The following is a 20,363-nucleotide window of genomic DNA, read 5'->3' as shown; positions in this document are numbered from 1 at the left end:
AGTCTGGCAAACAGCAGTCACCAGTCAGTCTGGCAAACAGCAGTCACCAGTCAGTCTGGCAAACAGCAGTCACCAGTCAGTCTGGCAAACAGCAGTCACCAGTCAGTCTGGCAAACAGCAGTCACCAGTCAGTCTGGCAAACAGCAGTCACCAGTCAGTCTGGCAAACAGCAGTCACCAGTCAGTCTGGCAAACAGCAGTCAGTCTGGCAAACAGCAGTCAGTCTGGCAAACAGCAGTCAGTCTGGCAAACAGCAGTCAGTCTGGCAAACAGCAGTCAGTCTGGCAAACAGCAGTCAGTCTGGCAAACAGCAGTCAGTCTGGCAAACAGCAGTCAGTCTAGCAAACAGCAGTCACCAGTCAGTCTAGCAAACAGCAGTCACCAGTCAGTCTAGCAAACAGCAGTCACCAGTCAGTCTAGCAAACAGCAGTCACCAGTCAGTCTAGCAAACAGCAGTCACCAGTCAGTCTAGCAAACAGCAGTCACCAGTCAGTCTAGCAAACAGCAGTCACCAGTCAGTCTGGCAAACAGCAGTCACCAGTCAGTCTGGCAAACAGCAGTCACCAGTCAGTCTGGCAAACAGCAGTCACCAGTCAGTCTGGCAAACAGCAGTCACCAGTCAGTCTGGCAAACACCAGTCAGTCTGGCAAACACCAGTCAGTCTGGCAAACACCAGTCAGTCTGGCAAACACCAGTCAGTCTGGCAAACACCAGTCAGTCTGGCAAACACCAGTCAGTCTGGCAAACACCAGTCAGTCTGGCAAACACCAGTCAGTCTGGCAAACACCAGTCAGTCTGGCAAAACAGCAGTCTGGCAAAACAGCAGTCAGTCTGGCAAAACAGCAGTCAGTCTGGCAAACAGCAGTCAGTCTGGCAAACAGCAGTCAGTCTGGCAAACAGCAGTCAGTCTGGCAAACAGCAGTCAGTCTGGCAAACAGCAGTCAGTCTGGCAAACAGCAGTCAGTCTGGCAAACAGCAGTCAGTCTGGCAAACAGCAATCAGTCTGGCAAACAGCAGTCAGTCTGGCAAACAGCAGTCAGTCTGGCAAACAGCAGTCAGTCTGGCAAACAGCAGTCAGTCTGGCAAACAGCAGTCATGCTGGCAAACAGCAGTCAGTCTGGCAAACACCAGTCACCAGTCAGTCTGGCAAACACCAGTCAGTCTGGCAAACAGCAGTCAGTCTGGCAAACACCAGTCACCAGTCAGTCTGGCAAACACCAGTCACCAGTCAGTCTGGCAAACAGCAGTCACCAGTCAGTCTGGCAAACAGCAGTCACCAGTCAGTCTGGCAAACAGCAGTCACCAGTCAGTCTGGCAAACACCAGTCAGTCTGGCAAACACCAGTCAGTCTGGCAAACACCAGTCAGTCTGGCAAACACCAGTCAGTCTGGCAAACACCAGTCAGTCTGGCAAAACAGCAGTCAGTCTGGCAAAACAGCAGTCAGTCTGGCAAAACAGCAGTCAGTCTGGCAAAACAGCAGTCAGTCTGGCAAACAGCAGTCAGTCTGGCAAACAGCAGTCAGTCTGGCAAACAGCAGTCAGTCTGGCAAACAGCAGTCAGTCTGGCAAAACAGCAGTCTGGCAAAACAGCAGTCAGTCTGGCAAAACAGCAGTCAGTCTGGCAAAACAGCAGTCAGTCTGGCAAACAGCAGTCAGTCTGGCAAACAGCAGTCAGTCTGGCAAACAGCAGTCAGTCTGGCAAACAGCAGTCAGTCTGGCAAACAGCAGTCAGTCTGGCAAACAGCAGTCAGTCTGGCAAACAGCAGTCAGTCTGGCAAACAGCAGTCAGTCTGGCAAACAGCAGTCAGTCTGGCAAACAGCAGTCAGTCTGGCAAACAGCAGTCAGTCTGGCAAACACCAGTCACCAGTCAGTCTGGCAAACACCAGTCACCAGTCAGTCTGGCAAACACCAGTCACCAGTCAGTCTGGCAAACAACAGTCACCAGTCAGTCTGGCAAACAGCAGTCACCAGTCAGTCTGGCAAACAGCAGTCACCAGTCAGTCTGGAAAACACCAGTCAGTCTGGCAAACACCAGTCAGTCTGGCAAACAGCAGTCAGTCTGGCAAACAGCAGTCAGTCTAGCAAACAGCAGTCACCAGTCAGTCTAGCAAACAGCAGTCACCAGTCAGTCTAGCAAACAGCAGTCACCAGTCAGTCTAGCAAACAGCAGTCACCAGTCAGTCTAGCAAACAGCAGTCACCAGTCAGTCTAGCAAACAGCAGTCACCAGTCAGTCTAGCAAACAGCAGTCACCAGTCAGTCTAGCAAACAGCAGTCACCAGTCAGTCTAGCAAACAGCAGTCACCAGTCAGTCTGGCAAACAGCAGTCACCAGTCAGTCTGGCAAACAGCGGTCACCAGTCAGTCTGGCAAACAGCAGTCACCAGTCAGTCTGGCAAACAGCAGTCACCAGTCAGTCTGGCAAACAGCAGTCAGTCTGGCAAACAGCAGTCAGTCTGGCAAACAGCAGTCAGTCTGGCAAACAGCAGTCAGTCTGGCAAACAGCAGTCAGTCTGGCAAACACCAGTCAGTCTGGCAAACACCAGTCAGTCTGGCAAACACCAGTCAGTCTGGCAAACACCAGTCACCAGTCAGTCTGGCAAACACCAGTCACCAGTCAGTCTGGCAAACACCAGTCACCAGTCAGTCTGGCAAACAACAGTCACCAGTCAGTCTGGCAAACAGCAGTCACCAGTCAGTCTGGCAAACAGCAGTCACCAGTCAGTCTGGCAAACACCAGTCAGTCTGGCAAACACCAGTCAGTCTGGCAAACAGCAGTCAGTCTGGCAAACAGCAGTCAGTCTAGCAAACAGCAGTCACCAGTCAGTCTAGCAAAAAGCAGTCACCAGTCAGTCTAGCAAACAGCAGTCACCAGTCAGTCTAGCAAACAGCAGTCACCAGTCAGTCTAGCAAACAGCAGTCACCAGTCAGTCTAGCAAACAGCAGTCACCAGTCAGTCTAGCAAACAGCAGTCACCAGTCAGTCTAGCAAACAGCAGTCACCAGTCAGTCTGGCAAACAGCAGTCACCAGTCAGTCTGGCAAACAGCAGTCACCAGTCAGTCTGGCAAACAGCAGTCACCAGTCAGTCTGGCAAACAGCAGTCAGTCTGGCAAACAGCAGTCAGTCTGGCAAACAGCAGTCAGTCTGGCAAACAGCAGTCAGTCTGGCAAACAGCAGTCAGTCTGGCAAACAGCAGTCAGTCTGGCAAACAGCAGTCAGTCTGGCAAACAGCAGTCAGTCTGGCAAACAGCAGTCAGTCTGGCAAACACCAGTCACCAGTCAGTCTGGCAAACACCAGTCACCAGTCAGTCTGGCAAACAACAGTCACCAGTCAGTCTGGCAAACAGCAGTCACCAGTCAGTCTGGCAAACAGCAGTCACCAGTCAGTCTGGCAAACAGCAGGCACCAGTCAGTCTGGCAAACAGCAGTCACCGGTCAGTCTGGCAAACAGCAGTCACCAGTCAGTCTGGCAAACAGCAGTCACCAGTCAGTCTGGCAAACAGCAGTCACCAGTCAGTCTGGCAAACAGCAGTCAGTCTGGCAAACAGCAGTCAGTCTAGCAAACAGCAGTCACCAGTCAGTCTAGCAAACAGCAGTCACCAGTCAGTCTAGCAAACAGCAGTCACCAGTCATTCTAGCAAACAGCAGTCACCAGTCAGTCTAGCAAACAGCAGTCACCAGTCAGTCTAGCAAACAGCAGTCACCAGTCAGTCTAGCAAACAGCAGTCACCAGTCAGTCTAGCAAACAGCAGTCACCAGTCAGTCTAGCAAACAGCAGTCACCAGTCAGTCTGGCAAACAGCAGTCACCAGTCAGTCTGGCAAACAGCAGTCAGTCTGGCAAACAGCAGTCAGTCTGGCAAACACCAGTCAGTCTGGCAAACACCAGTCAGTCTGGCAAACACCAGTCAGTCTAGCAAACACCAGTCAGTCTGGCAAACACCAGTCACCAGTCAGTCTGGCAAACACCAGTCACCAGTCAGTCTGGCAAACACCAGTCACCAGTCAGTCTGGCAAACACCAGTCACCAGTCAGTCTGGCAAACAACAGTCACCAGTCAGTCTGGCAAACACCAGTCACCAGTCAGTCTGGCAAACACCAGTCACCAGTCAGTCTGGCAAACAACAGTCACCAGTCAGTCTGGCAAACAGCAGTCACCAGTCAGTCTGGCAAACAGCAGTCACCAGTCAGTCTGGCAAACACCAGTCAGTCTGGCAAACACCAGTCAGTCTGGCAAACAGCAGTCAGTCTGGCAAACAGCAGTCAGTCTGGCAAACAGCAGTCAGTCTAGCAAACAGCAGTCACCAGTCAGTCTAGCAAAAAGCAGTCACCAGTCAGTCTAGCAAACAGCAGTCACCAGTCAGTCTAGCAAACAGCAGTCACCAGTCAGTCTAGCAAACAGCAGTCACCAGTCAGTCTAGCAAACAGCAGTCACCAGTCAGTCTAGCAAACAGCAGTCACCAGTCAGTCTAGCAAACAGCAGTCACCAGTCAGTCTGGCAAACAGCAGTCACCAGTCAGTCTGGCAAACAGCAGTCACCAGTCAGTCTGGCAAACAGCAGTCACCAGTCAGTCTGGCAAACAGCAGTCACCAGTCAGTCTGGCAAACAGCAGTCAGTCTGGCAAACAGCAGTCAGTCTGGCAAACAGCAGTCAGTCTGGCAAACAGCAGTCAGTCTGGCAAACAGCAGTCAGTCTGGCAAACAGCAGTCAGTCTGGCAAACAGCAGTCAGTCTGGCAAACACCAGTCACCAGTCAGTCTGGCAAACACCAGTCACCAGTCAGTCTGGCAAACAACAGTCACCAGTCAGTCTGGCAAACAGCAGTCACCAGTCAGTCTGGCAAACAGCAGTCACCAGTCAGTCTGGCAAACAGCAGGCACCAGTCAGTCTGGCAAACAGCAGTCACCAGTCAGTCTGGCAAACAGCAGTCACCAGTCAGTCTGGCAAACAGCAGTCACCAGTCAGTCTGGCAAACAGCAGTCACCAGTCAGTCTGGCAAACAGCAGTCACCAGTCAGTCTGGCAAACAGCAGTCACCAGTCAGTCTGGCAAACAGCAGTCAGTCTAGCAAACAGCAGTCACCAGTCAGTCTAGCAAACAGCAGTCACCAGTCAGTCTAGCAAACAGCAGTCACCAGTCAGTCTAGCAAACAGCAGTCACCAGTCAGTCTAGCAAACAGCAGTCACCAGTCAGTCTAGCAAACAGCAGTCACCAGTCAGTCTAGCAAACAGCAGTCACCAGTCAGTCTAGCAAACAGCAGTCACCAGTCAGTCTAGCAAACAGCAGTCACCAGTCAGTCTAGCAAACAGCAGTCACCAGTCAGTCTGGCAAACAGCAGTCACCAGTCAGTCTGGCAAACAGCAGTCACCAGTCAGTCTGGCAAACAGCAGTCACCAGTCAGTCTGGCAAACAGCAGTCACCAGTCAGTCTGGCAAACACCAGTCACCAGTCAGTCTGGCAAACACCAGTCACCAGTCAGTCTGGCAAACAGCAGTCACCAGTCAGTCTGGCAAACAGCAGTCACCAGTCAGTCTGGCAAACAGCAGGCACCAGTCAGTCTGGCAAACAGCAGTCACCAGTCAGTCTGGCAAACAGCAGTCACCAGTCAGTCTGGCAAACAGCAGTCACCAGTCAGTCTGGCAAACAGCAGTCACCAGTCAGTCTGGCAAACAGCAGTCACCAGTCAGTCTGGCAAACAGCAGTCACCAGTCAGTCTGGCAAACAGCAGTCACCAGTCAGTCTGGCAAACAGCAGTCACCAGTCAGTCTGGCAAACAGCAGTCACCAGTCAGTCTGGCAAACAGCAGTCACCAGTCAGTCTGGCAAACAGCAGTCACCAGTCAGTCTGGCAAACAGCAGTCACCAGTCAGTCTGGCAAACAGCAGTCACCAGTCAGTCTGGCAAACAGCAGTCACCAGTCAGTCTGGCAAACAGCAGTCACCAGTCAGTCTGGCAAACAGCAGTCACCAGTCAGTCTGGCAAACAGCAGTCACCAGTCAGTCTGGCAGTCACCAGTCAGTCTGGCAAACACCAGTCAGTCTGGCAGTCACCAGTCAGTCTGGCAAAACAGCAGTCTGTCTGGCAAACAGCAGTCTGTCTGGCAAACAGCAGTCTGTCTGGCAAACAGCAGTCTGTCTGGCAAACAGCAGTCTGTCTGGCAAACAGCAGTCTGTCTGGCAAACAGCAGTCTGTCTGGCAAACAGCAGTCTGTCTGGCAAACAGCAGTCTGTCTGGCAAACAGCAGTCTGTCTGGCAAACAGCAGTCTGTCTGGCAAACAGCAGTCTGTCTGGCAAACAGCAGTCTGTCTGGCAAACAGCAGTCTGTCTGGCAAACAGCAGTCTGTCTGGCAAACAGCAGTCTGTCTGGCAAACAGCAGTCTGTCTGGCAAACAGCAGTCTGTCTGGCAAACACCAGTCAGTCTGGCAAACACCAGTCAGTCTGGCAAACACCAGTCAGTCTGGCAAACACCAGTCAGTCTGGCAAACACCAGTCAGTCTGGCAAACACCAGTCAGTCTGGCAAACACCAGTCAGTCTGGCAAACATCAGTCAGTCTGGCAAACAGCAGTCAGTCTGGCAAACAGCAGTCAGTCTGGCAAACAGCAGTCAGTCTGGCAAACAGCAGTCAGTCTGGCAAACAGCAGTCAGTCTGGCAAACAGAAGTCAGTCTGGCAAACAGCAGTCAGTCTGGCAAACAGCAGTCAGTCTGGCAAACAGCAGTCAGTCTGGCAAACAGCAGTCAGTCTGGCAAACAGCAGTCAGTCTGGCAAACAGCAGTCAGTCTGGCAAACAGCAGTCAGTCTGGCAAACAGCAGTCAGTCTGGCAAACAGCAGTCAGTTTGGCAAACAGCAGTCAGTTTGGTAAACAGCAGTCAGTCTGGCAAACAGCAGTCAGTCTGGCAAACAGCAGTCAGTCTGGCAAACAGCAGTCAGTCTGGCAAACAGCAGTCAGTCTGGCAAACAGCAGTCAGTCTGGCAAACAGCAGTCAGTCTGGCAAACAGCAGTCAGTCTGGCAAACAGCAGCCAGTCTGGCAAACAGCAGTCACCAGTCAGTCTGGCAAACAGCAGTCACCAATCAGTCTGGCAAACAGCAGTCACCAGTCAGTCTGGCAAACAGCAGTCACCAGTCAGTCTGGCAAACAGCAGTCACCAGTCAGTCTGGCAAACACCAGTCACCAGTCAGTCTGGCAAACACCAGTCACCAGTCAGTCTGGCAAACACAAGTCACCAGTCAGTCTGGCAAACAGCAGTCTGGCAAACAGCAGTCAGTCTGGCAAACAGCAGTCAGTCTAGCAAACAGCAGTCAGTCTAGCAAACAGCAGTCAGTCTGGCAAACAGCAGTCAGTCTGGCAAACAGCAGTCAGTCTGGCAAACAGCAGTCAGTCTGGCAAACAGCAGTCACCAGTCAGTCTGGCAAACAGCAGTCACCAGTCAGTCTGGCAAACAGCAGTCACCAGTCAGTCTGGCAAACAGCAGTCACCAGTCAGTCTGGCAAACAGCAGTCACCAGTCAGTCTGGCAAACAGCAGTCACCAGTCAGTCTGGCAAACAGCAGTCAGTCTGGCAAACAGCAGTCAGTCTGGCAAACAGCAGTCAGTCTGGCAAACAGCAGTCTGTCTGGCAAACAGCAGTCTGTCTGGCAAACAGCAGTCTGTCTGGCAAACAGCAGTCTGTCTGGCAAACAGCAGTCTGTCTGGCAAACAGCAGTCTGTCTGGCAATTAGCAGTCTGTCTGGCAAACAGCAGTCTGTCTGGCAAACAGCAGTCTGTTTGGCAAACAGCAGTCTGTCTGGCAAACAGCAGTCTGTCTGGCAAACAGCAGTCTGTCTGGCAAACAGCAGTCTGTCTGGCAAACAGCAGTCTGTCTGGCAAACAGCAGTCTGTCTGGCAAACAGCAGTCTGTCTGGCAAACAGCAGTCTGTCTGGCAAACAGCAGTCTGTCTGGCAAACAGCAGTCTGTCTGGCAAACAGCAGTCAGTCTGGCAAACAGCAGTCAGTCTGGCAAACAGCAGTCAGTCTGGCAAACAGCAGTCAGTCTGGCAAACAGCAGTCAGTCTGGCAAACAGCAGTCAGTCTGGCAAACAGCAGTCAGTCTGGCAAACAGCAGTCAGTCTAGCAAACAGCAGTCAGTCTGGCAAACAGCAGTCAGTCTGGCAAACACCAGTCACCAGTCAGTCTGGCAAACACCAGTCACCAGTCAGTCTGGCAAACACCAGTCACCAGTCAGTCTGGCAAACACCAGTCACCAGTCAGTCTGGCAAACAGCAGTCACCAGTCAGTCTGGCAAACACCAGTCACCAGTCAGTCTGGCAAACACCAGTCACCAGTCAGTCTGGCAAACAGCAGTCACCAGTCAGTCTGGCAAACAGCAGTCACCAGTCAGTCTGGCAAACAGCAGGCACCAGTCAGTCTGGCAAACAGCAGTCACCAGTCAGTCTGGCAAACAGCAGTCACCAGTCAGTCTGGCAAACAGCAGTCACCAGTCAGTCTGGCAAACAGCAGTCACCAGTCAGTCTGGCAAACAGCAGTCACCAGTCAGTCTGGCAAACAGCAGTCACCAGTCAGTCTGGCAAACAGCAGTCACCAGTCAGTCTGGCAAACAGCAGTCACCAGTCAGTCTGGCAAACAGCAGTCACCAGTCAGTCTGGCAAACAGCAGTCACCAGTCAGTCTGGCAAACAGCAGTCACCAGTCAGTCTGGCAAACAGCAGTCACCAGTCAGTCTGGCAAACAGCAGTCACCAGTCAGTCTGGCAAACAGCAGTCACCAGTCAGTCTGGCAAACAGCAGTCACCAGTCAGTCTGGCAAACAGCAGTCACCAGTCAGTCTGGCAAACAGCAGTCACCAGTCAGTCTGGCAGTCACCAGTCAGTCTGGCAAACACCAGTCAGTCTGGCAGTCACCAGTCAGTCTGGCAAAACAGCAGTCTGTCTGGCAAACAGCAGTCTGTCTGGCAAACAGCAGTCTGTCTGGCAAACAGCAGTCTGTCTGGCAAACAGCAGTCTGTCTGGCAAACAGCAGTCTGTCTGGCAAACAGCAGTCTGTCTGGCAAACAGCAGTCTGTCTGGCAAACAGCAGTCTGTCTGGCAAACAGCAGTCTGTCTGGCAAACAGCAGTCTGTCTGGCAAACAGCAGTCTGTCTGGCAAACAGCAGTCTGTCTGGCAAACAGCAGTCTGTCTGGCAAACAGCAGTCTGTCTGGCAAACAGCAGTCTGTCTGGCAAACAGCAGTCTGTCTGGCAAACAGCAGTCTGTCTGGCAAACACCAGTCAGTCTGGCAAACACCAGTCAGTCTGGCAAACACCAGTCAGTCTGGCAAACACCAGTCAGTCTGGCAAACACCAGTCAGTCTGGCAAACACCAGTCAGTCTGGCAAACATCAGTCAGTCTGGCAAACAGCAGTCAGTCTGGCAAACAGCAGTCAGTCTGGCAAACAGCAGTCAGTCTGGCAAACAGCAGTCAGTCTGGCAAACAGCAGTCAGTCTGGCAAACAGAAGTCAGTCTGGCAAACAGCAGTCAGTCTGGCAAACAGCAGTCAGTCTGGCAAACAGCAGTCAGTCTGGCAAACAGCAGTCAGTCTGGCAAACAGCAGTCAGTCTGGCAAACAGCAGTCAGTCTGGCAAACAGCAGTCAGTCTGGCAAACAGCAGTCAGTCTGGCAAACAGCAGTCAGTTTGGCAAACAGCAGTCAGTTTGGTAAACAGCAGTCAGTCTGGCAAACAGCAGTCAGTCTGGCAAACAGCAGTCAGTCTGGCAAACAGCAGTCAGTCTGGCAAACAGCAGTCAGTCTGGCAAACAGCAGTCAGTCTGGCAAACAGCAGTCAGTCTGGCAAACAGCAGCCAGTCTGGCAAACAGCAGTCACCAGTCAGTCTGGCAAACAGCAGTCACCAATCAGTCTGGCAAACAGCAGTCACCAGTCAGTCTGGCAAACAGCAGTCACCAGTCAGTCTGGCAAACAGCAGTCACCAGTCAGTCTGGCAAACACCAGTCACCAGTCAGTCTGGCAAACACCAGTCACCAGTCAGTCTGGCAAACACAAGTCACCAGTCAGTCTGGCAAACAGCAGTCTGGCAAACAGCAGTCAGTCTGGCAAACAGCAGTCAGTCTAGCAAACAGCAGTCAGTCTAGCAAACAGCAGTCAGTCTGGCAAACAGCAGTCAGTCTGGCAAACAGCAGTCAGTCTGGCAAACAGCAGTCAGTCTGGCAAACAGCAGTCACCAGTCAGTCTGGCAAACAGCAGTCACCAGTCAGTCTGGCAAACAGCAGTCACCAGTCAGTCTGGCAAACAGCAGTCACCAGTCAGTCTGGCAAACAGCAGTCACCAGTCAGTCTGGCAAACAGCAGTCACCAGTCAGTCTGGCAAACAGCAGTCAGTCTGGCAAACAGCAGTCAGTCTGGCAAACAGCAGTCAGTCTGGCAAACAGCAGTCTGTCTGGCAAACAGCAGTCTGTCTGGCAAACAGCAGTCTGTCTGGCAAACAGCAGTCTGTCTGGCAAACAGCAGTCTGTCTGGCAAACAGCAGTCTGTCTGGCAATTAGCAGTCTGTCTGGCAAACAGCAGTCTGTCTGGCAAACAGCAGTCTGTTTGGCAAACAGCAGTCTGTCTGGCAAACAGCAGTCTGTCTGGCAAACAGCAGTCTGTCTGGCAAACAGCAGTCTGTCTGGCAAACAGCAGTCTGTCTGGCAAACAGCAGTCTGTCTGGCAAACAGCAGTCTGTCTGGCAAACAGCAGTCTGTCTGGCAAACAGCAGTCTGTCTGGCAAACAGCAGTCTGTCTGGCAAACAGCAGTCTGTCTGGCAAACAGCAGTCAGTCTGGCAAACAGCAGTCAGTCTGGCAAACAGCAGTCAGTCTGGCAAACAGCAGTCAGTCTGGCAAACAGCAGTCAGTCTGGCAAACAGCAGTCAGTCTGGCAAACAGCAGTCAGTCTGGCAAACAGCAGTCAGTCTAGCAAACAGCAGTCAGTCTGGCAAACAGCAGTCAGTCTGGCAAACACCAGTCACCAGTCAGTCTGGCAAACACCAGTCACCAGTCAGTCTGGCAAACACCAGTCACCAGTCAGTCTGGCAAACACCAGTCACCAGTCAGTCTGGCAAACAGCAGTCAGTCTGGCAAACAGCAGTCAGTCTGGCAAACAGCAGTCAGTCTGGCAAACAGCAGTCAGTCTGGCAAACAGCAGTCACAAGTCAGTCTAGCAAACAGCAGTCACCAGTCAGTCTAGCAAACAGCAGTCACCAGTCAGTCTAGCAGTCACCAGTCAGTCTAGCAGTCACCTGTCAGTCTAGCAGTCACCTGTCAGTCTAGCAGTCACCTGTCAGTCTAGCAGTCACCAGTCAGTCTGGCAAACACCAGTCAGTCTGGCAAACACCAGTCAGTCTGGCAAACACCAGTCACCAGTCAGTCTGGCAAGCACCAGTCACCAGTCAGTCTGGCAAACACCAGTCACCAGTCAGTCTGGCAAACACCAGTCACCAGTCAGTCTGGCAAACAGCAGTCACCAGTCAGTCTGGCAAACACCAGTCACCAGTCAGTCTGGCAAACACCAGTCACCAGTCAGTCTGGCAAACAGCAGTCACCAGTCAGTCTGGCAAACAGCAGTCTGTCTGGCAAACAGCAGTCTGTCTGGCAAACAGCAGTCAGTCTGGCAAACAGCAGTCAGTCTGGCAAACAGCAGTCAGTCTGGCAAACAGCAGTCAGTCTGGCAAACAGCAGTCAGTCTGGCAAACAGCAGTCAGTCTGGCAAACAGCAGTCAGTCTGGCAAACAGCAGTCAGTCTGGCAAACAGCAGTCAGTCTGGCAAACAGCAGTCAGTCTGGCAAACAGCAGTCAGTCTGGCAAACAGCAGTCAGTCTAGCAAACAGCAGTCAGTCTGGCAAACAGCAGTCAGTCTGGCAAACACCAGTCACCAGTCAGTCTGGCAAACACCAGTCACCAGTCAGTCTGGCAAACACCAGTCACCAGTCAGTCTGGCAAACAGCAGTCACCAGTCAGTCTGGCAAACAGCAGTCACCAGTCAGTCTGGCAAACAGCAGTCAGTCTGGCAAACAGCAGTCAGTCTGGCAAACAGCAGTCACAAGTCAGTCTAGCAAACAGCAGTCACCAGTCAGTCTAGCAAACAGCAGTCACCAGTCAGTCTAGCAGTCACCAGTCAGTCTAGCAGTCACCTGTCAGTCCAGCAGTCACCAGTCAGTCTGGAAAACACCAGTCAGTCTGGCAAACACCAGTCAGTCTGGCAAACACCAGTCAGTCTGGCAAACACCAGTCAGTCTGGCAAACACCAGTCACCAGTCAGTCTGGCAAGCACCAGTCACCAGTCAGTCTGGCAAACACCAGTCACCAGTCAGTCTGGCAAACACCAGTCACCAGTCAGTCTGGCAAACACCAGTCACCAGTCAGTCTGGCAAACAGCAGTCACCAGTCAGTCTGGCAAACAGCAGTCACCAGTCAGTCTGGCAAACACCAGTCACCAGTCAGTCTGGCAAACACCAGTCACCAGTCAGTCTGGCAAACAGCAGTCACCAGTCAGTCTGGCAAACAGCAGTCTGTCTGGCAAACAGCAGTCTGTCTGGCAAACAGCAGTCAGTCTGGCAAACAGCAGTCAGTCTGGCAAACAGCAGTCAGTCTGGCAAACAGCAGTCAGTCTGGCAAACAGCAGTCAGTCTGGCAAACAGCAGTCAGTCTGGCAAACAGCAGTCAGTCTGGCAAACAGCAGTCAGTCTGGCAAACAGCAGTCAGTCTGGCAAACAGCAGTCAGTCTGGCAAACAGCAGTCAGTCTGGCAAACAGCAGTCAGTCTGGCAAACAGCAGTCAGTCTGGCAAACAGCAGTCAGTCTGGCAAACAGCAGTCAGTCTGGCAAACAGCAGTCAGTCTGGCAAACAGCAGTCAGTCTGGCAAACAGCAGTCAGTCTAGCAAACAGCAGTCAGTCTGGCAAACAGCAGTCAGTCTGGCAAACACCAGTCACCAGTCAGTCTGGCAAACACCAGTCACCAGTCAGTCTGGCAAACACCAGTCACCAGTCAGTCTGGCAAACAGCAGTCACCAGTCAGTCTGGCAAACAGCAGTCAGTCTGGCAAACAGCAGTCAGTCTGGCAAACAGCAGTCACAAGTCAGTCTAGCAAACAGCAGTCACCAGTCAGTCTAGCAGTCACCAGTCAATCTAGCAGTCACCTGTCAGTCCAGCAGTCACCAGTCAGTCTGGAAAACACCAGTCAGTCTGGCAAACACCAGTCAGTCTGGCAAACACCAGTCACCAGTCAGTCTGGCAAACAGCAGTCACCAGTCAGTCTGGCAAACACCAGTCACCAGTCAGTCTGGCCAACACCAGTCACCAGTCAGTCTGGCAAACAGCAGTCACCAGTCAGTCTGGCAAACAGCAGTCTGTCTGGCAAACAGCAGTCTGTCTGGCAAACAGCAGTCAGTCTGGCAAACAGCAGTCAGTCTGGCAAACAGCAGTCAGTCTGGCAAACACCAGTCAGTCTGGCAAACACCAGTCAGTCTGGCAAACACCAGTCAGTCTGGCAAACACCAGTCACCAGTCAGTCTGGCAAACACCAGTCACCAGTCAGTCTGGCAAACACCAGTCACCAGTCAGTCTGGCAAACAACAGTCACCAGTCAGTCTGGCAAACAGCAGTCACCAGTCAGTCTGGCAAACAGCAGTCACCAGTCAGTCTGGCAAACACCAGTCAGTCTGGCAAACACCAGTCAGTCTGGCAAACAGCAGTCAGTCTGGCAAACAGCAGTCAGTCTAGCAAACAGCAGTCACCAGTCAGTCTAGCAAAAAGCAGTCACCAGTCAGTCTAGCAAACAGCAGTCACCAGTCAGTCTAGCAAACAGCAGTCACCAGTCAGTCTAGCAAACAGCAGTCACCAGTCAGTCTAGCAAACAGCAGTCACCAGTCAGTCTAGCAAACAGCAGTCACCAGTCAGTCTAGCAAACAGCAGTCACCAGTCAGTCTGGCAAACAGCAGTCACCAGTCAGTCTGGCAAACAGCAGTCACCAGTCAGTCTGGCAAACAGCAGTCACCAGTCAGTCTGGCAAACAGCAGTCAGTCTGGCAAACAGCAGTCAGTCTGGCAAACAGCAGTCTGTCTGGCAAACAGCAGTCTGTCTGGCAAACAGCAGTCTGTCTGGCAAACAGCAGTCTGTCTGGCAAACAGCAGTCTGTCTGGCAAACAGCAGTCTGTCTGGCAAACAGCAGTCTGTCTGGCAAACAGCAGTCTGTCTGGCAAACAGCAGTCTGTCTGGCAAACAGCAGTCTGTCTGGCAAACAGCAGTCTGTCTGGCAAACACCAGTCTGTCTGGCAAACACCAGTCAGTCTGGCAAACACCAGTCAGTCTGGCAAACACCAGTCAGTCTGGCAAACACCAGTCAGTCTGGCAAACACCAGTCAGTCTGGCAAACACCAGTCAGTCTGGCAAACACCAGTCAGTCTGGCAAACACCAGTCAGTCTGGCAAACAGCAGTCAGTCTGGCAAACAGCAGTCAGTCTGGCAAACAGCAGTCAGTCTGGCAAACAGCAGTCAGTCTGGCAAACAGCAGTCAGTCTGGCAAACAGAAGTCAGTCTGGCAAACAGCAGTCAGTCTGGCAAACAGCAGTCAGTCTGGCAAACAGCAGTCAGTCTGGCAAACAGCAGTCAGTCTGGCAAACAGCAGTCAGTCTGGCAAACAGCAGTCAGTCTGGCAAACAGCAGTCAGTCTGGCAAACAGCAGTCAGTCTGGCAAACAGCAGTCAGTTTGGCAAACAGCAGTCAGTCTGGCAAACAGCAGTCAGTCTGGCACACAGCAGTCAGTCTGGCAAACAGCAGTCAGTCTGGCAAACAGCAGTCAGTCTGGCAAACAGCAGTCAGTCTGGCAAACAGCAGTCAGTCTGGCAAACAGCAGTCAGTCTGGCAAACAGCAGCCAGTCTGGCAAACAGCAGTCACCAGTCAGTCTGGCAAACAGCAGTCACCAATCAGTCTGGCAAACAGCAGTCACCAGTCAGTCTGGCAAACAGCAGTCACCAGTCAGTCTGGCAAACAGCAGTCACCAGTCAGTCTGGCAAACACCAGTCACCAGTCAGTCTGGCAAACACCAGTCACCAGTCAGTCTGGCAAACACAAGTCACCAGTCAGTCTGGCAAACAGCAGTCTGGCAAACAGCAGTCAGTCTGGCAAACAGCAGTCAGTCTAGCAAACAGCAGTCAGTCTAGCAAACAGCAGTCAGTCTGGCAAACAGCAGTCAGTCTGGCAAACAGCAGTCAGTCTGGCAAACAGCAGTCAGTCTGGCAAACAGCAGTCACCAGTCAGTCTGGCAAACAGCAGTCACCAGTCAGTCTGGCAAACAGCAGTCACCAGTCAGTCTGGCAAACAGCAGTCACCAGTCAGTCTGGCAAACAGCAGTCACCAGTCAGTCTGGCAAACAGCAGTCACCAGTCAGTCTGGCAAACAGCAGTCAGTCTGGCAAACAGCAGTCAGTCTGGCAAACAGCAGTCAGTCTGGCAAACAGCAGTCTGTCTGGCAAACAGCAGTCTGTCTGGCAAACAGCAGTCTGTCTGGCAAACAGCAGTCTGTCTGGCAAACAGCAGTCTGTCTGGCAAACAGCAGTCTGTCTGGCAAACAGCAGTCTGTCTGGCAAACAGCAGTCTGTCTGGCAAACAGCAGTCTGTTTGGCAAACAGCAGTCTGTCTGGCAAACAGCAGTCTGTCTGGCAAACAGCAGTCTGTCTGGCAAACAGCAGTCTGTCTGGCAAACAGCAGTCTGTCTGGCAAACAGCAGTCTGTCTGGCAAACAGCAGTCTGTCTGGCAAACAGCAGTCTGTCTGGCAAACAGCAGTCTGTCAGGCAAACAGCAGTCTGTCTGGCAAACAGCAGTCTGTCTGGCAAACAGCAGTCAGTCTGGCAAACAGCAGTCAGTCTGGCAAACAGCAGTCAGTCTGGCAAACAGCAGTCAGTCTGGCAAACAGCAGTCAGTCTGGCAAACAGCAGTCAGTCTGGCAAACAGCAGTCAGTCTGGCAAACAGCAGTCAGTCTAGCAAACAGCAGTCAGTCTGGCAAACAGCAGTCAGTCTGGCAAACACCAGTCACCAGTCAGTCTGGCAAACACCAGTCACCAGTCAGTCTGGCAAACACCAGTCACCAGTCAGTCTGGCAAACACCAGTCACCAGTCAGTCTGGCAAACAGCAGTCAGTCTGGCAAACAGCAGTCAGTCTGGCAAACAGCAGTCAGTCTGGCAAACAGCAGTCAGTCTGGCAAACAGCAGTCACAAGTCAGTCTAGCAAACAGCAGTCACCAGTCAGTCTAGCAAACAGCAGTCACCAGTCAGTCTAGCAGTCACCAGTCAGTCTAGCAGTCACCTGTCAGTCTAGCAGTCACCTGTCAGTCTAGCAGTCACCTGTCAGTCTAGCAGTCACCAGTCAGTCTGGCAAACACCAGTCAGTCTGGCAAACACCAGTCAGTCTGGCAAACACCAGTCACCAGTCAGTCTGGCAAGCACCAGTCACCAGTCAGTCTGGCAAACACCAGTCACCAGTCAGTCTGGCAAACACCAGTCACCAGTCAGTCTGGCAAACAGCAGTCACCAGTCAGTCTGGCAAACACCAGTCACCAGTCAGTCTGGCAAACACCAGTCACCAGTCAGTCTGGCAAACAGCAGTCACCAGTCAGTCTGGCAAACAGCAGTCTGTCTGGCAAACAGCAGTCTGTCTGGCAAACAGCAGTCAGTCTGGCAAACAGCAGTCAGTCTGGCAAACAGCAGTCAGTCTGGCAAACAGCAGTCAGTCTGGCAAACAGCAGTCAGTCTGGCAAACAGCAGTCAGTCTGGCAAACAGCAGTCAGTCTGGCAAACAGCAGTCAGTCTGGCAAACAGCAGTCAGTCTGGCAAACAGCAGTCAGTCTGGCAAACAGCAGTCAGTCTGGCAAACAGCAGTCAGTCTGGCAAACAGCAGTCAGTCTGGCAAACAGCAGTCAGTCTGGCAAACAGCAGTCAGTCTGGCAAACAGCAGTCAGTCTAGCAAACAGCAGTCAGTCTGGCAAACAGCAGTCAGTCTGGCAAACACCAGTCACCAGTCAGTCTGGCAAACACCAGTCACCAGTCAGTCTGGCAAACACCAGTCACCAGTCAGTCTGGCAAACAGCAGTCACCAGTCAGTCTGGCAAACAGCAGTCACCAGTCAGTCTGGCAAACAGCAGTCAGTCTGGCAAACAGCAGTCAGTCTGGCAAACAGCAGTCACAAGTCAGTCTAGCAAACAGCAGTCACCAGTCAGTCTAGCAAACAGCAGTCACCAGTCAGTCTAGCAGTCACCAGTCAGTCTAGCAGTCACCTGTCAGTCCAGCAGTCACCAGTCAGTCTGGAAAACACCAGTCAGTCTGGCAAACACCAGTCAGTCTGGCAAACACCAGTCAGTCTGGCAAACACCAGTCAGTCTGGCAAACACCAGTCACCAGTCAGTCTGGCAAGCACCAGTCACCAGTCAGTCTGGCAAACACCAGTCACCAGTCAGTCTGGCAAACACCAGTCACCAGTCAGTCTGGCAAACACCAGTCACCAGTCAGTCTGGCAAACAGCAGTCACCAGTCAGTCTGGCAAACAGCAGTCACCAGTCAGTCTGGCAAACACCAGTCACCAGTCAGTCTGGCAAACACCAGTCACCAGTCAGTCTGGCAAACAGCAGTCACCAGTCAGTCTGGCAAACAGCAGTCTGTCTGGCAAACAGCAGTCTGTCTGGCAAACAGCAGTCAGTCTGGCAAACAGCAGTCAGTCTGGCAAACAGCAGTCAGTCTGGCAAACAGCAGTCAGTCTGGCAAACAGCAGTCAGTCTGGCAAACAGCAGTCAGTCTGGCAAACAGCAGTCAGTCTGGCAAACAGCAGTCAGTCTGGCAAACAGCAGTCAGTCTGGCAAACAGCAGTCAGTCTGGCAAACAGCAGTCAGTCTGGCAAACAGCAGTCAGTCTGGCAAACAGCAGTCAGTCTGGCAAACAGCAGTCAGTCTGGCAAACAGCAGTCAGTCTGGCAAACAGCAGTCAGTCTAGCAAACAGCAGTCAGTCTGGCAAACAGCAGTCAGTCTGGCAAACACCAGTCACCAGTCAGTCTGGCAAACACCAGTCACCAGTCAGTCTGGCAAACACCAGTCACCAGTCAGTCTGGCAAACAGCAGTCACCAGTCAGTCTGGCAAACAGCAGTCAGTCTGGCAAACAGCAGTCAGTCTGGCAAACAGCAGTCACAAGTCAGTCTAGCAAACAGCAGTCACCAGTCAGTCTAGCAGTCACCAGTCAATCTAGCAGTCACCTGTCAGTCCAGCAGTCACCAGTCAGTCTGGAAAACACCAGTCAGTCTGGCAAACACCAGTCAGTCTGGCAAACACCAGTCACCAGTCAGTCTGGCAAACAGCAGTCACCAGTCAGTCTGGCAAACACCAGTCACCAGTCAGTCTGGCCAACACCAGTCACCAGTCAGTCTGGCAAACAGCAGTCACCAGTCAGTCTGGCAAACAGCAGTCTGTCTGGCAAACAGCAGTCTGTCTGGCAAACAGCAGTCAGTCTGGCAAACAGCAGTCAGTCTGGCAAACAGCAGTCAGTCTGGCAAACACCAGTCAGTCTGGCAAACACCAGTCAGTCTGGCAAACACCAGTCAGTCTGGCAAACACCAGTCACCAGTCAGTCTGGCAAACACCAGTCACCAGTCAGTCTGGCAAACACCAGTCACCAGTCAGTCTGGCAAACAACAGTCACCAGTCAGTCTGGCAAACAGCAGTCACCAGTCAGTCTGGCAAACAGCAGTCACCAGTCAGTCTGGCAAACACCAGTCAGTCTGGCAAACACCAGTCAGTCTGGCAAACAGCAGTCAGTCTGGCAAACAGCAGTCAGTCTAGCAAACAGCAGTCACCAGTCAGTCTAGCAAAAAGCAGTCACCAGTCAGTCTAGCAAACAGCAGTCACCAGTCAGTCTAGCAAACAGCAGTCACCAGTCAGTCTAGCAAACAGCAGTCACCAGTCAGTCTAGCAAACAGCAGTCACCAGTCAGTCTAGCAAACAGCAGTCACCAGTCAGTCTAGCAAACAGCAGTCACCAGTCAGTCTGGCAAACAGCAGTCACCAGTCAGTCTGGCAAACAGCAGTCACCAGTCAGTCTGGCAAACAGCAGTCACCAGTCAGTCTGGCAAACAGCAGTCAGTCTGGCAAACAGCAGTCAGTCTGGCAAACAGCAGTCAGTCTGGCAAACAGCAGTCAGTCTGGCAAACAGCAGTCAGTCTGGCAAACAGCAGTCAGTCTGGCAAACAGCAGTCAGTCTGGCAAACAGCAGTCAGTCTGGCAAACAGCAGTCAGTCTGGCAAACAGCAGTCAGTCTGGCAAACACCACTCACCAGTCAGTCTGGCAAACACCAGTCACAAGTCAGTCTGGCAAACAACAGTCACCAGTCAGTCTGGCAAACAGCAGTCACCAGTCAGTCTGGCAAACAGCAGTCACCAGTCAGTCTGGCAAAGAGCAGGCACCAGTCAGTCTGGCAAACAGCAGTCACCAGTCAGTCTGGCAAACAGCAGTCACCAGTCAGTCTGGCAAACAGCAGTCACCAGTCAGTCTGGCAAACAGCAGTCACCAGTCAGTCTGGCAAACAGCAGTCACCAGTCAGTCTGGCAAACAGCAGTCAGTCTGGCAAACAGCAGTCAGTCTAGCAAACAGCAGTCACCAGTCAGTCTAGCAAACAGCAGTCACCAGTCAGTCTAGCAAACAGCAGTCACCAGTCAGTCTAGCAAACAGCAGTCACCAGTCAGTCTAGCAAACAGCAGTCACCAGTCAGTCTAGCAAACAGCAGTCACCAGTCAGTCTAGCAAACAGCAGTCACCAGTCAGTCTAGCAAACAGCAGTCACCAGTCAGTCTGGCAAACAGCAGTCACCAGTCAGTCTGGCAAACAGCAGTCAGTCTGGCAAACAGCAGTCAGTCTGGCAAACAGCAGTCAGTCTGGCAAACAGCAGTCAGTCTGGCAAACAGCAGTCAGTCTAGCAAACAGCAGTCACCAGTCAGTCTAGCAAACAGCAGTCACCAGTCAGTCTAGCAAACAGCAGTCACCAGTCAGTCTAGCAAACAGCAGTCACCAGTCAGTCTAGCAAACAGCAGTCACCAGTCAGTCTGGCAAACAGCAGTCACCAGTCAGTCTGGCAAACAGCAGTCACCAGTCAGTCTGGCAAACAGCAGTCACCAGTCAGTCTAGCAAACAGCAGTCACCAGTCAGTCTAGCAAACAGCAGTCACCAGTCAGTCTAGCAAACAGCAGTCACCAGTCAGTCTAGCAAACAGCAGTCACCAGTCAGTCTAGCAAACAGCAGTCACCAGTCAGTCTGGCAAACACCAGTCACCAGTCAGTCTGGCAAACACCAGTCACCAGTCAGTCTGGCAAA

The sequence above is a fragment of the Ascaphus truei genome, unplaced genomic scaffold (genome assembly GCF_040206685.1).
Source record: "Ascaphus truei isolate aAscTru1 unplaced genomic scaffold, aAscTru1.hap1 HAP1_SCAFFOLD_439, whole genome shotgun sequence".
NCBI classification, from domain to species: domain Eukaryota; kingdom Metazoa; phylum Chordata; class Amphibia; order Anura; family Ascaphidae; genus Ascaphus; species Ascaphus truei.
This window is presented reverse-complemented; position numbering follows the sequence as displayed.